We start from the raw sequence: 15,997 nt of genomic DNA, 5'->3' as shown, positions 1-15,997 counted from the left end.
ACTGTAGCTTTGTGGTATAATTTGAAGTCAGGTGATGTAATGCCTCTGGCTTTGTTCTTTTTGATTAGGATTGTTTTGGCTATTCTGCTCTTTTTTGGTTCCATTTACATTTTAGAATAGTTTTTTTTTTTCTTAATTCTGTGAAAAATGGCATTGGTAATTTGATGGGAATACTGTGGAATCTGTACATTGCTTTGGGCAGTATGGATATTTTAATGATATTAGTTATTCAAACCTATGAGCATTAAATGTTTTTCCATTTGTTTGTGTTGTCTATCATCTGTCATTTATTTTAGCAGTGTTTTGTAGTTCTCCTTGTATAGATCTTTGATCTCCTTGATAGTCCAGGCATTTGTGTGTGTGTGTGTGTGTGTGTGTGTATGTCTATTGTAAATGAGATTGTGTTCTTGATTTAGCTCTCAGCTTCAATGTCATTGGTATATAGAAAGGCTACTGATTTTTGTGCATTGATTTTGTATTCTGAAACTTTACTGAAGTCATTGTCAGGTCTAGGAGGCTTTTGGTGGAGTCTTTAGGGTTTTCTAGGTGAAGGATCAGATTGTCAGCAAAGAGAAATAATTTTGTTCCCTCTTTTTCTATTTGGGTGCCTTCATTTCTTTCTCTTCCCTGCTAGCTCATTACTATGTTGAATAGAAATGATAAGACTGGGCATCCTTGACTTGTTCCCGTTCTTAAGGTGAATGGTTCCAGCTTTTGCCTGTTCAGCATGATGTTGGCTTTGGGTTTGTCATAGATAGCTCTTATTGTTTTGAGATATGTTCCTTTGATGCCTAGTTTGTTGAGGGTTTTTATCATGAAGGGATGTTGGATTTTTTTCAATGCTTTTTCTGCATCTATTAAGATGATAATATAATTTTTATATTTAATTCTCTTTATCAGTTTACCGTAAGTTCTTTGAATACGAAAACTCTGTCTTTTATGGTGTTTGTACATTCTGAATTTCTTACTACTGAGTGTGTAGCTGACAACACATAAATAGATATGGAAATGAGTAAGAGAGTCATTTGGGATCACTGCTGATTTAACTTATCTTGCCATGAAAGCATCCTGTTTCTCCTTCCCATGCTTTGTAATATATCCTTTTGGAAGAAACACTCTTGCCAAAAGAGAATGACATTCTTTTTTTTGTTTGTTTGAGATGGAGTTTCACTCTTATTGCTCAGGCTAGAGTGCAATGTTGTGATCTCAGCTCACAGCAAACTCCACCTCCTGGGTTCAAGCAATTCTCCTGCCTCAACCTCCCAAGTAGTTGAAATTACAGGTATGCACCACCCCGCATATCCAGCTAATCTTGCATTTTTAGTAGAGATGAGATTTCTCTGTGATGATCAGGCTAGTCTCCAACTCCCGACCTCATGTGATCTGCCCGCCTTGGCCTCCCAAAGTGCTGACTTTATAGGCAGTGAGCCACCCCTCCCAGCTGAGGATGGCATTCTTACATCTAAAGGAAATATTCTTTGCTCAAGAGTGTAAGAATGTATGAAAGAAATATGTAAATAAAATCCTATATATATAAAATTTAATATCAAAGTTTAGTGATGAAATTTGTCAAGATGATCATAAAATATCACAGTTACTTAAACTGGATATTATATTAGTGTTTTTTGCCATTTTATGCCAAAAACATAGTGATTTGAAAGTACAAAATAAAAAATCAGAAGAAAAGAAGATAGATCAGAGCCTGTTACTAATAATTTATACTTTTACTTCCATAAATGTTAGCTAGAAATGCCAAACGCTCTAATTTGTCTATTTAAATTTACTTCAAAAAAGCATTTCCCCTCACACCTGTAATCCTAGCACTTTGGGAGGCTGAGGTGGCTGGATCACGAGGTCAAGAGATCGAGACCATCCTGGCCAACATGGTGAAACCCTGTCTCTACTAAAAATACAAAAAAATTACCTGGGTGTGGTGGCACATGCCTGTAGTCCCAGCTACTTGGGAGGCTGAGGCAGGAGAATTGCTTGAACCCAGGAGACGGAGGTTGCAGTGAGCCGAGCCCAGGAGGCAGAGGTTGCAGAGAGCTGAGGTTGTGCCATTGCACTCCAGCCTGGTGCCTGGTGACGGAGTGAGACTCTGTCTCAAAAAAAAAAAAAAAAAAAGCATTTCCCAACTTGCTTATTTACTTTGTTCTCTCTATAAATCAGGAAACTCTCCATGCTTTCCACTGTGAATGTTGTATGGAATTGATAGAACAATTTCTTTTTTATGTTGTACTCATTCCCTATTTAGTTACTTAGACAATAAACTTAGAATGACAAATTCTAAGTCTCAAATTATGAATGACAGTTCGCTCATTTTCAGAACAAAATTTAGCATCACACTCTCTTAAGCAAAATCTCACTAGAAAAAAAGATATAGACAATGCATTATAGCATTTGAAGTCTGCTACCTCTTTATCTGCTTTCTAATTTATTAGAAATAAATATTCAATTAAAATATGACTTTCCTTAACCTTCACATAATTATAATTATTATGAAAAATATGTGTAAAAATATACATATTTTATTCCTTTCCTCTATACCACCAGCAGCCACTCCCACTCATGTACTCATATTAGAAGGGAAGAGCTTTGAATATCATATAAAACATTTTCAGATAAAAGAACTTAGGTTGAGAAAAGCTAACTATTTTGCTGGTGGCTAAACAAACTCATACATGCACTGACACACACACATTAAGTTACTGAGTTGATAGCAAAAAAAAAGAAAAAAAGAAAAATGCAACTTTATATGGAAGTAAAATTAATGTAAAAATGTCTATCCAATTCTATACTGGAATATACCTCATACGAAATGGCTCCTTCATATACAACACTCAGTATTCAAAAGCAAAGCACAACAACTAAGAAGGTTACTTAGGCCCACCCCCCAAAAAAAAATTGAGAAAAAGAAACCTACCTGTTGTGGACTAGCTGATTGGATACCACAGTCACAGGCCTGATTTTCAGCAAAGTCTTATAGTTTCAAGAATGTCATTCAGATGCTTTCTTAAGTATGGATGTTGTTATTTTTAGCAAAAGAAGCCTTTCGTCCTTGTCACATTGAAACACAAAGAATTCCATGTCAGTGCCAGACTTGTTTTTAATACCTAAATATCTGACCACATATCTATTTATGTTATGTAAATGTTATTGCCTTGTTTCTCAGAATAAGAATTTAGAAGATTAGAAATTGACTTTTATAATGCAATTTTTTCCACACTCTTTTTTGCTTTTCTCTAAATCTCAAAATTTGTTTCAGTTTAGGCAATGGAATTGGACTAGTCAGTTTAATTTATTTTTGCTAGCCAATTTCACCTCTCAGATTCCCGGGAACAAAACCAAACTCTAAGATATCTGCTGAAAACATTTGTAAGAAATGATTAAAAGCAGGCTCTATACAAGCATATAAAGTGAAACATTATCACAAGCTTTATACATTTTAAAACGACTATGTTCATTTAATTCTGAAAGCATGCCTCTTTTGTAATTAAGAAATACAGAAATATTTGAAATTCCCCAGTCATCTTGGCTCACACATAGAAACATTTGGTTGCATTTGGTTCACAAGCACACAGGGGCATGTCAGCTTTTGGTTCTGTGTAATGCCCATACTATTTCTTGCTTTTTTTTTTCCCCCACAGTGACTATGTGGGTGCTATAATGTTATTGAAATATTTTACAACACATGAATCTAAAATGAGCGCTCTGCTATGGTTGCAGCTACAGTGCAAGTTGCCAGCATTGGACTGATAGACAACGTAGGAGCAGCCGGAGTGTTTGAGTTCTCGTAAGGAATTGCAAGGGGGAAGGGGCTGTGTTCAGAGCTCAGAGAACTGTCCTGCAGGCTGAAGGTTGTTGATTAACTAAAGGACACAGTGGTTTCTGGGCCTACCCAGAACTCTACTTTCTCCCATTAGAAGTCAGTGTCCTGTTGATGTGACAACCTGCTTTATTTTTCGGGGTTTTCTGCCATCTAAGACCTGGGCCACTCATCTGGATTTTTGAAATCTTGCTTTTGTACTGATACCTGATTCAGAATCAGATCAATTGCCTATCCATCTTTGTCTATGGGGACCAGAAGCACAGAGGTCTTATAGGTGAGCTTTTATTCTTTCTTCCAGAAAGAGTATCCTCTAACTGTGTCAGTGAGGAAGTGAAGCGCAACCTCCTCTGATTGAAACACAAGAGGAGTTTAGAGAGGAGTAGAATACAAGGCCATTTAATTATTCCCGTTCATAAGAAGCAGGAGCCCCACCAAAGAACTTGTTGGTCTTACTTGGTGATAAATTTCCCTATGGAGAAGGGACATCTGATTGAAAGAAGACCCAAGGGCAGGAGGGAGGGAGAATTGTGAAGGAAGGAGGTGGATTTGTGTAACTGGGATAAAAGCACACTGCCTTAGGGAGATGTGAGAAATACCCCAACGCCCTCCTGCTACAAGAGGCAATCCTCATAGCTGGCTCTTGCCATGGTTAAAATGATTGGGACAATAATATTAAAAAGAAAAATCTCTCAGCTATACTGGTTGGAATCCTCAGGCTTGGATGAGAAGGAGCTGTGTAATCCCTAAAGCATCGCTAAAGCTGGAATTCTGAGCACATTCAGGTTAATTTGTGTGAGATTCCCAGGGATTCCCTGCCTATTTTGAGCAGAGGAATGGACTTGGATGGGGCAGCATGTTCCTGTGAGTTGGCAGGCATACACTGAACAGAATAACTGATTTGGCACCCGGACTGCAGATGCCAACTGAATTGCCAAGCAGATATTGCCTGAGGGAAATACCTGCTGAAGTTGAAATGATCAACTTCAGGTATTTCCCTGCTGATGGTAGTTGGATGGGCTAATCATTTACCAATATCAACTATTATTATATAGTGTTGTAATTTTTTGAAAATGTACATGCACATGAGAATAATTAGGATGTAATTCCCAGTCCCTCTCCAGAGGCACAACCACGGTTACCAATTTCTTATATAAAGTATACATATAAGAGCTTATATAACCTCTTCTTTCACTTATTAAATACTTACACTGATTACTTTAGAATGGGCAAGGAAAAATTAATTGTAATAATGGTAATTACTCTAACATATTTTCTTATTCCTGTATATTTGCTTTGTTTTAAAGTTTAGCAATTATGAACCTTATTCTAGTCTAGGAAAATTAATCTGTAAACATTTCTGTTGGAACCTTAGATTTATAATTTAAAAATTATATAAGGTATGTTATGTAATTTTTGATCCAAGATTTAGATTAAACAAATATGTTTGTGCACCTACTACATGGTCACCATTGTCCTGTGCCTCACTCAATACATGAACTTATTTAATGTAAGTCCACTAAATTTCACTGTGGGAACCAAGAAGAAAAAGGTCTGGGGCATTCTTATGAATCTTTCTGAAAATGCTCTCTTACCTGACATGGTAGGGATATCTTGAAAGATAAGGAGGGAAACCTTCAGGGCAGTGCCATTTTGCAGCTGGGTCTTGGAAAATAAGAATGAATTCTTATTCAATATGCTGGTGCCACAGTTAGGGCTAAAGTATCTTTAGACCTGCCATCTCTAATAATAACAGCCATTTCTGACTTGTTAATCTTCCCTGCTTTTTTTCCTACAATTTAGATCTAAATCTTCCTTGCAAATGCACTCTTTCATGCTGAATCCTGCTCAAATAACTGCCAAGATGTTAGTTTAGTAATCTTGAAATAGAAGATTGGCTTCTATGCTAAGATAATTCTTGGGAGAATCTCTTCTTTTAATAAATGCCTGGTTTTCTCAAACCCATGGTAAGAATAATGCTCACCATATAATTTTTTGCTATTCATCCCCTTTTAAAACTAAGAAAGAGACTGAGCATGGTGGCTCACACCTGTAATCCCAGCACTTTGGGAGGCCGAGGTGGGTGGATCATCTGAGGTCAGGAGTTCAAGATCAGCCTGGCCAACATGGTGAAACCCCGTTTCTCCTAAAATACAAAAATTAGCCAGGCATGGAGCTCATGCCTGTAATCCCAGCTACTTGGGAGGCTGAGGCAGGAGAATCACTTGAACCCAAGAGGCAGAGGTTGCAGTGAGCCGAGATTGTGCCATTGCACTCCAGCCTGGGCAACAAGAGTGAAACTACATCTTAAAAACAACAACAACAACAGTAAACACTAGGAAACATTAAAGCTTTCAAGGAATTGAGCATTAAGTGTGGTATAACATTTTATATGACTGCAGAGTAGCTCCTCTTTACTAAATCTTGTTACTAGTTTTTCCCTTACTCTCAAATATGTACAGTTTAAATTGGTTAGGTAAAGCAAATGAGAGAGTATTGCTACTTTTTTAGTCATATTTATGCATATGAATTATATAATACTAGTTGCTCACAATATTCCTTGTAATTTGTAGCACTGTGAGCAGTATAAATCATTTGATAAGCACTGAACCTGCCCAGCCTTTTTGCTGTCTTGTCAAGAGTAGATTGAGAACTGTGACATGATGTTAGGAAATGGAGATTTACAAGCCTACTGAAGAATATATCTGAGGCATTAGGAGTGCCTTTCTGATCAGACTAATGTTCAGTTTTATTTCCAATTTTATCAAGAGAATGTTAATGAGAAATTTAGTTGACTCTGGTAAAATCATTATTTTTTCCTATGAAACATATGAATTAAACCTAAAACAATAGTCTAACTGTTTCATTTTTGTGGCTTCAAAATTCTAGACAGTGTAAATATTTAACAAATAAATATTTTGATGCATTAAATCAGCAAAATGTCATTTTTTTTTTCTTGAGACAGAGTTTCGTTCTTGTTACCCAGGCTGGAGTGCAATGGCGCGATCTCGGCTCACCGCAACCTCTGCCTCCTGGGTTCAGGCAATTCTCCTGCCTCAGCCTCCTGAGTAGCTGGGATTACAGGCATGCACCACCATGCCCAGCTAATTTTTTGTATTTTTAGTAGAGACGGGGTTTCACCATGTTGACCAGGATGGTCTCGATCTCTTGACCTCGTGATCCACCTGCCTCGGCCTCCCAAAGTGCTGGGATTACAGGCGTGAGCCACCGCACCTGGCCGCAAAATGTCATTTTTAATTGCTACATCTGTCTTCCAAATAAGTAGAACCCAATTCTGTTTTATTTTTCTCATATAAACACAAAACCAATTCTTATAGTCTTTAAACATTTCTACGTAAGTGGCTAGAACATATACTGCCTTATGTTTAATTGTATGAGACCCAAACTTATTTGGTGAATATTTTGAAAAGCAATTAAAGAAAAAAGATGATGAAACATTAATGGTTCCCTTCCTCTAAGGAGAAGATATGAGCAATATATAGTCATGGAGTTCCTTTCTAAGGGGTATGTATTAGTTATCTACTTCTGCATATCAAATCAGCCCAGAGCTTTGTGGTTTCAAACAATAATATTTTATTCTCTCATGGTTTGTGTGAGTCAAGAAATTGGAAAAGGTAAGGCAGAGATAGCTGGTCTCTGTTACGTTATGTATAAGGCCTCAGCTGGAAGACTCTAAAGATTGAGGGCTGAAATCATCTGAAATGTTCATGTCTGGTGATTGGTGCTGGCTGTGGGCTAGAGATTTCAGTTCCTCTTCATCAGTTCCCTCCTTGAGGGTTAGTTTGAGCTTTTGAGCTTCCTCATAGCACAATAGCTGATATCAAAGAGCAAGCATCCCCAGAGAGAATCAGAACCTGTTAGAATCTGTGTCCCTTTTATGCTTTGGCTTGGAAACCACAGAGCATCACTTCAACCATACTTCATGGGTTGAATCAACCACAAGCCTCCTCCAATATTCAAAGAAAAAGAATGTAGATCCAACCCATAGATTCCACCAGTCACAACATAACATAAGAAGATCTGTATATTTATCTTTGGAAAATACAATATGCTGTGGGAGAAGTGGAGGTAGTTTTAGCTAATGTCAGGTTAGGATTTTATTGAGTGGGGCGTGAAAGCTTAGAGCTGGAAGTGATGAGAAAGAGGGAGCAGGGTTATATGGGGTAAGTGTAAGGGTTATTGCCGAGTTTAAAATGAGGAAACTGAGGCCAGCACATGAAGATTGAATGCGAATTTATTAAGCTCCCAGGCGAGGTTCTGCAGTCCGACAGGAGGAGCCAGAGAAGTTGCGCTTGACTCCTCTCAGACGTGGGGTTTTATAGGGAGTGGAGGTGTTCTGATTGGTTGTGGGGAAGCAGGATGTGGGCAGGGCAAGCTGCCATTGGCAGGCAAGTGGGATGCACAATACTATTGGGCAGGTTTTGGCGGGGCTTCTTTTAAATTTTGGTGGGATTCTTCAACAGCTGGCTAGGTGCTGAGTGCAGAGCCTAGTGCCGAATGCAGAAGTAGGTGTGGGATGATAACGTGGTTTCTAGGCGCAGAGGGAGGTGGGTGTGTCCGAGCTCCCAGCGAAGTGACCGGCCTTACAGTAAGAATTTTACAGACGAGATATAAAAGGCTGTATTAGTCACTTTTCACATTGCTATAAAGGTATACCTGAGACTGGGTAGTTTTAAAGAAAAGAGGTTTAATTAACTCACAGTTCCACAGAGCTTGGGAGGCCTCAGGAAACTTGCATGTCTTACATGGTAGCTGGTGAGAGGGAAACAAGTGAAGAGGAAAGGGGAAAGAGCCCCTTAGAAAACTATCAGATCTCGTGAGAACTCACTAACTCCTACAAGAACAGCATGGGGGAAACTGCCCCCATGATCCGGTTACCTCTACTGGTCTCTCCCTTGACACAAAGAGATTATGGGGATTATAATTTAAGATGAGATTTGGGTAGGGACACAAAGCCTAATCATATCAGGGACAGAGAGAGAAGTGAGGAGTCTGACATTATGAGATGGATTTTAAGGGAATAGCAGAGATGTTTCAGAGGTATATTTATGGAGCTTTGCTGTGTGAAATGTGAGGTAAAATTGTTTCTCTATATTTTTATAATCTCTAGAGAAAACATCCCACTGGGTTGTAGGGTTGGATCTATTTTTGGACAAAATACATTAAGTTGCTGAATATGGCTTCTGTGTAGAAGTAGGAAAAAGTAGAGACCTACTAAATCTAGGTTACATCTGTTACATCTGCTTTCACAAAAACTTAGTAATAAATGTGGCTGTCATGGATTTACATTTGGTGGTTCCTAAATGTCAGTGCAAAGACTGGTCCCAGTTCATGGTAAAATTTTGATTGGCAAGCTCTGAAATCAGAAATTCGACATCATGAATCTTTGACAAAGCTAAAGTTGATCAATTAAAGGAAATGATCTTTATTGTGTGTTTATATCCTTCCAATCTTTTTAGTTTTAACATGATCTTTTTTAAAATGAAATGGTGGTGACAGGAGATAGTACTTGTGTTTTGGATTTTTAACTGTCCACATTTGGAAAAGTAAAAAGTTACTAACCATCATACCTTAGTTCCTAAAACACTGAAGTGCGTCTCTAAATTGCAATGTGTGTGTGGGGGGGGGAAAAATCAATCCCTTTGCGTTCTTTTTATTGATATTGGATGTAGGATAGTAGTATAAATTTATCTAAATACTCAGAAAAATAATTTATTTGCTCTTTATAATCCCAAAGGAATATTCCTTAGTTATTTTCTCTTCTATCTATTATCAATATCTATCACTAAGTCTGATGTTACATGAAAATATTAATATAAATGTCACAACATTATCTTTCTCACATAGGCTTGTTGGGAAGATTAAATAAATTGATATTTATGAAGAACTTTGATTCATGCCTAGCACATAGTATGGACTCAAATATTGCTAACGAATATTGACAATTATTTTTTTTTGAAATTGCTCTACATCTGTAACACTTAATTTATGCCATTGGCATAAGTGTTTTGAGTTAGACAAGATATTGCTCTATTCAGAGTTACCCCAGATTAACTTGTTTCTTAAATCATAACTGGGACATTTTTTATCTATTTAAATTTTAAATTATCCAGAAATAAGAGGAAAAAAGAAGAAATTAAAAACAATAATAAAATAAAACCAGTGTCTCAGAAAGCCAAAAGATAACTACAAAATAAACTTTAACTGAAAGGTCTTTTTAGAGAAGAAACATTCTTACCCACCTCATGGCCTAGACTCAGTCAAGGGAGAGAGTAGCCAAGATTATTTTAAGTGATATTCTGGGCTTTGTTTCTTGATTCAAATAGTGTTTGCTTTATTATGATTATATAATCTATTATCTGTGTATCTGTCTGTCTATTCACCTATTTATTCATTTGACAAAAACTGAGTATCTGTGTTTGAGAGACACAAATATAAATAAGATATTCACATCTATCCAGGAAAATGTAGCATGTATTTTCTAATAATTATAAATATTATTAAAGATCTAATTATAAAATAAATCATTTTTCAAATATAAATTCTATTAATATGAGTTTATATGACAACCTATAATGATAGAAATTACAACTTTCCTTTTATACTTTTATCTGCCCTTCCCCCAAAAGATGGAACTAACAACCTAGCTACTGGGCTGAAAATACTGAGTTACTAGCCTTGCAGAGTAGGTTGGTGATCTTAGGTCAGAGGTGTATGGCTTTTGTCCAAAGACATGAGATATGCAGAACAAAAAATCAGAAAAGTATAATCTTTTAAATGAATCATAAAGAATAAAAAATGTTAAGATTTCTTAATAAAAGTAACATTTAGGATATGTACCAGCAGACCAATTCTGTACTCTACCTATACTATTTTGAAAATCTTCCTTAAAGAAGCTTTAACACTGGTATTTGAAGTGGTTAGTACAATGAAAATATGTTTAAATACTTATTAATCACAGGTAAATTAAACGCATAACTTTTGTGTTATAAGGTGGATTTGCTTTGTTTCACATTTCTTCTTAAAATAATATAAAGCAAACAAATGAAATGAAAATGTACGTTTCTTCTGCTAGATTTACAATTATATAAGGAAAACAGGAAAGGTAACATAAAAATTCCCCTGTATCACATCTATACAGAAACAGATTTACTGGATTTGCAGAGTAGATAATGCATGTCGTCTCAAATATAAACTACAGCAGGTGACTTTTTATAGGAAAGTTTGTTCTTAATGTTGATAGTAACGTATGTGTGCTTGACATTAATTAATCCCTATCATAAAGAATTGAACCAGAGAATCAGGTCCACTTGGTCATAGAGATAGTCAAGGAATGGGCTGTCCACTACAATTTGATGTGAATTGTCTACTTATCATGTCTCATAGTTAAACCAGATAGTTTGGTAGACTATCATGTATGTTTTTAATACAACCAGGAAAACCTATCATTCTCTCTCACACACTTGTGCACACACACACACATGCGTGTGCATGCATACACATCATTCTCATACTGCCCTAACTTTAAGAATAAAAGTTTGAATCCTCTGCTACCTGCTAGCAGTATAATCCTGGATGAGTTACTTAAACTTACTTTGCTTCAGTTTGAGAATGAAATGAGAGAATATGTGTAAGATGCCTGGGACACATAGTGAGCACTCAATAAATGTTAACTATAACTAGGTGACAAATTGGGGTCCAAGGAGATTGGAACTTGCTCAAGGTCATTAAGGTAGTTTGTGGCTAGTCAGAATTAGAATCTACATAATGATTCTTAATTCAGCCTGCTTTCCTTTATACTAAGCTATCTCACTAATTGGCAGCTCTTTCTTGTGTCATTAACTTTCCATATATGAAGCGTTTGCCTTCCCAAATGAGTTGTAAGCCTCTCAAAGGTTAGAAGCGTGGGTTAGTGATTTCTTCATCAACCATAGGTTCTAATGGAGAATTCTTGCTATTGTAGGGGCATAGCATTTATTTGTTAATTGTGAGCTTTCAACTTCACAATAGTTAACCCGAAATTGTTTTATTCATCCCATTTTTCTCATTCTCTCTTTGGTAGTTCTGTATATGAGAACAGCAAGCCATTATAATTCTCAGCACAAAATTAGAATTGCACCATGCACAACTACTATCCTCTCCCTCTGTAACTCCTCATAGAAGAGCATACAATTTTCTACTGTATTTCTACAATATGAAGAAAATAATTTAATTTACCTATGCTTTGGTTTCTCCATATATAGAACTTATATACAGCATTACTCAGTCACCAAAGAATTCCATTATAATTTAGCTTATTGTTATGTAAATTCAGGCATAATCCAGCCACAATATGATCCCAAGAATATAACAAGTACCCATAGGGAAAACCTGGTAGAATAACTCAAAAGTGGGAATTATTTTTAGCTTTGGATGACGTTTATTTAAAGGAGCTCCACTCACAATGCATTAGTGGCACTATTAACTGCATTCACTAGTAAGCTAGTATTTAAGGTACATTTTGTACATCTTTATGAGAGTATACCAGTGTATCAGGCATTACAAATTATTATCTTGATTGCCTTTGGAGCTACTCTTTTTCTTTCTAAGACAGAGTCTCACTCTGTCACCCAGGCTGGAGTGCAATGGCATAATCTCGGCTCACTGTAACCTCTGCCTCCCGGGTTCAAGTGATTCTCCTGCTTCAGCCTCCTGAGCATCTGGGATTATAGGCACGTGCCACCATGCTTGGCTAATTTTTGTATTTTTAGTAGAGATGAGGTTTCACCATGTTGGTCAGGCTAATCTTGAACTCCTGACCTCTTGATCCGCCCACCTCAGCATCCCAAAGTGCTGGGATTACAGGCGTGAGCCACCGTGCCCAGCCCTGGAGCTACTCTTAAGAGTCAACCTAGCATATTCTTGTAAAGTAGTTGCCTAAACAAGCTTCCTCTTAAATATGCCTTTGAAAAGTACAAATTCCTCTCTAATGGTATTTGCATTTCATTTTGAAGAACTTATCAGCTTTCAGCAGCAGGTGTGTGTATCCTACAAGTTTCAGTTTTCTCTTGATGCTCAGGATGAACTGAGTATCTACACAAGGGAGCATCTGGGAAATCTGACTTACTGGACTACTTGGACTGGTTTGTCCTCACAAAATGTAAGACTGACAATCCATAGGCTGTTACCTAGCTCCTGAGAGCTAACCCACAACCCCAGATTTTTAGTCCTGAAATGCATACCCAGGAATTCTTTTCCTGTTTCCGTGAATCAGGAAGGATATGGCAAGCCAGAGAGAATGAAGGAACTTGCTGAGCCTTGCCTTTCAAGGGATGTCGGGAAATTACTCAAAAGACTGCAAAGTGCTCTCTGCACAAAAGTGCTGGAAGAACTGTAGTTATATTCACTTGAGGAAAGGAAACTTTAAGATGATTTGGAAATAGCCAAATGTAATCACATGACAACCAATTTTGAAATTTGCTAGCATGTGACACTCCTCTAGGAATTCTTGGTTTCTAGCTCATTCTCATTGGCAACAAATAGAATTTCCTGAGCCTTATTAGGAGTCTGACATTTTGTTTGAGAATCAAAACTTTTCTGTTTAAAAACTAGAGCCAAACTCAGTTATATATCAACAGGGATGTAAGAGAAAGCGCAAACAAGGAAAGCTATTATATTATATATGTGAAGAACATAACAGTTTGAAGAGGGAGACTTCCCAATGGACTAGAATGAATACCAGAATGTAATACATAACTCGGTTATACAAGGTAAAAATAAGTTACTGGGCCTTCAGCATGGATATCATGATAGCTCATTAATTTAAATAGGAACTCCTAATATGCATGTAGCATTTTATCAGTTAGATGGTGCTTTACATGGGTTGCTTTTCACAATAGATAAGTTAGGGCAAGTGAAGGCCTGGGTTTGAAAACATATTCTGCAAAATAAGCTCATCACTGTGATAACCTGGCAAATCCTAAGGACTCCACAGGTACAGTAAATAGCTTCTATAGTTGAGTAATATTCTTTCAATAAAGTTATAAAGATGAGTGTCCTTCTTCAATGCATAGCATGTTGGAAACTCAGGATACTTCAGAAAGTCTCTTTGTCCAGCACTCTAACTTGTGAAAGAAAATACTGTCATACAAAGGTTTGGCTGTACTCTTATTTCATGTTAACCTAAGGTACAGAGGGTATAAAACTCTTTTAACTTATTGAAGATGAGCTAATTCCCAACCTTGCTGTAGTAATTGCTGAATATGGGAAGTTGTGGGGTCTGAGTTCTAATTCCAACTAATTCTTTGTGTCTATCATTGTCTGTGGCAGCTTGCTTGCCCACCACTGTGCCAGCATCATTATCTGTGACTTGAGAAAAATGGAAAAGACAGCTTCTCTGAGCCTCAGCACTTGGGAGGCAGATGTGACAGAGATAGATAAATTGGCCAGAACGAGTATTTCAAACCAGAATGATGCCCCCAGGCCCAGTCTGGGACCATCTATAGTGTGGAAGGCAGCTCAGACATAGGTCAGTTTGTTCAGGAGACCACACATTATGATCTGCTGAGGTGTTCTTCATCACTTTCACTTGAAAATGAGGGGTGGCTGTTTTTAGGCTGTCAGCCTCAGATTTGAATTTCCTAGTGATTAGGTGGTCAAATGGCTGCTCTCTGCAGACTGCTCAGGGGCCGTTAGAGCTACACAATTGCTCTAAAATGAACAGAAGCAAATAGCCTCACCAAACCAGCCTTGAGTCACTCCTTTAAGTGAGGGTGATTAGGAGGGTAGGCAATTTTTAAGAAAAAAATTCAAGAATCATTCTGTCCAGAGACTCAAAATTATTTATCATGGCATTTCTCAGTGTCGCCTTTCCTCACCATCACTTAACTGGCATTAGGCTTTGAGACATTGTTCTCATCAGCAAGATGGTTATTTTTATGTCTTATCAAGGTCTCTAACAGGTCCTATGACACACAAATGTTAGAAAGGAGAATAAAGTGATAATTGCATGAAGCAAGAGTACATGGGAAGAGAAACAGGAAGGTGATGTTGCCATGCTCAATTGTAGTTGAATATAAATTTTTAATATCTTTGTCTCAGTCACTGTATAGAAATAAGATATTTTCAGATTAAAGGATCCTAGATCTTCCTTGAATCTTACCTCTCTTAACCCCAACCTTTCTGGAAAACAGCAACAAACTCCAAGCTGTAATTCAAACTCTAAAATAAAAGGCTGGGCTGTGATCCAAAGTGTTTTCAATATTTTTCTGGTAGATTTTTAGTGATTTTTCATGAAAAGCACTTAATTCAAATGTTATTATTCCATCTTTTAATGTTTTAGTCAACAGTAAATGATACTCTCTTCTGATATACTCCTCTCAAAGTGGTAGAAGAGTTTGTGGCAAATTGCCATTTCAACCATTTATTATTCCCCTGTAATGCAGTATTGAATACACTGAATCTGGGAAAAATTAACTAAACTACTTTTATGCACTTTCAAAAGAAGCAACAGAAAAACTTGACAAAGTAATAATAGTGAAATTTTATTGCTTCTCAATAGATTAATATATTTAATAATATCCTAGAAATTTCTGCACTTTGAAAGTTTAACATATAATTAATTGTATATCTTAAATTAAAAATAACCATATAGTCCAGGGTGGTTATTTATACTTTATATGGTCTATATTCCTTGTGTGATTTGGAGTTAAACACATCTGAGTTCAAATCCTGAGAAGACTGTAGAGTAAAGAAGGTTAAGATGGAGGGAAGGAGGAAAAGAGGGAAGAAGGAAAGAAGGGATAGAGGAAGAAGAGAATAGGAGATTGGTAGAAAGGGGAAAGGAAGATGGAAGGGAGGAAGGAGAAATACCTGAAGTCCATGAAGGGTTGGTGCTGAAGGGTACCTTCATCATTAAGTAAAGAAGGAATTGCATTGTGAGCAAACAAAAAGCATGCCCAGATACAATCCTAATGAAAAATTTTCTGAGATTAAAAAGTATTAAAAGCTGGAATAAATAGGAAAGGCAGTTCATGAAATGTATTCAAAGAGATTTTAAAAATAGCTCAGGTAGAGAATCTGTTAACGCAATTTAGTAGACGCATGATTCTTCTTAATCTTCCACACTTTACTCCATGGCATTCAGTTAACACTTCTTAGTCTCCTCTGAGT

The 15,997-nt window shown here is 37.0% G+C and overlaps 1 protein-coding gene across 3 annotated transcripts in view; it reads left to right on the top strand.

Moving 5' to 3' along the window:
• PDE4D (phosphodiesterase 4D) overlaps positions 1-15,997 on the top strand; it is a 1,389,427-nt gene that overhangs the window by 392,323 nt on the left and 981,107 nt on the right. The gene's annotated exons all lie outside the window — the stretch shown is intronic.

The sequence above is a fragment of the Aotus nancymaae genome, unplaced genomic scaffold (genome assembly GCF_030222135.1).
Source record: "Aotus nancymaae isolate 86718 unplaced genomic scaffold, 86718_ANA_hifiasm-v0.15.2.pri h1tg000014l, whole genome shotgun sequence".
NCBI lineage: Eukaryota > Metazoa > Chordata > Mammalia > Primates > Aotidae > Aotus > Aotus nancymaae.
Note: the sequence above shows the minus strand (reverse complement) of the source record. Positions and strands in the feature narration are given on the sequence as shown.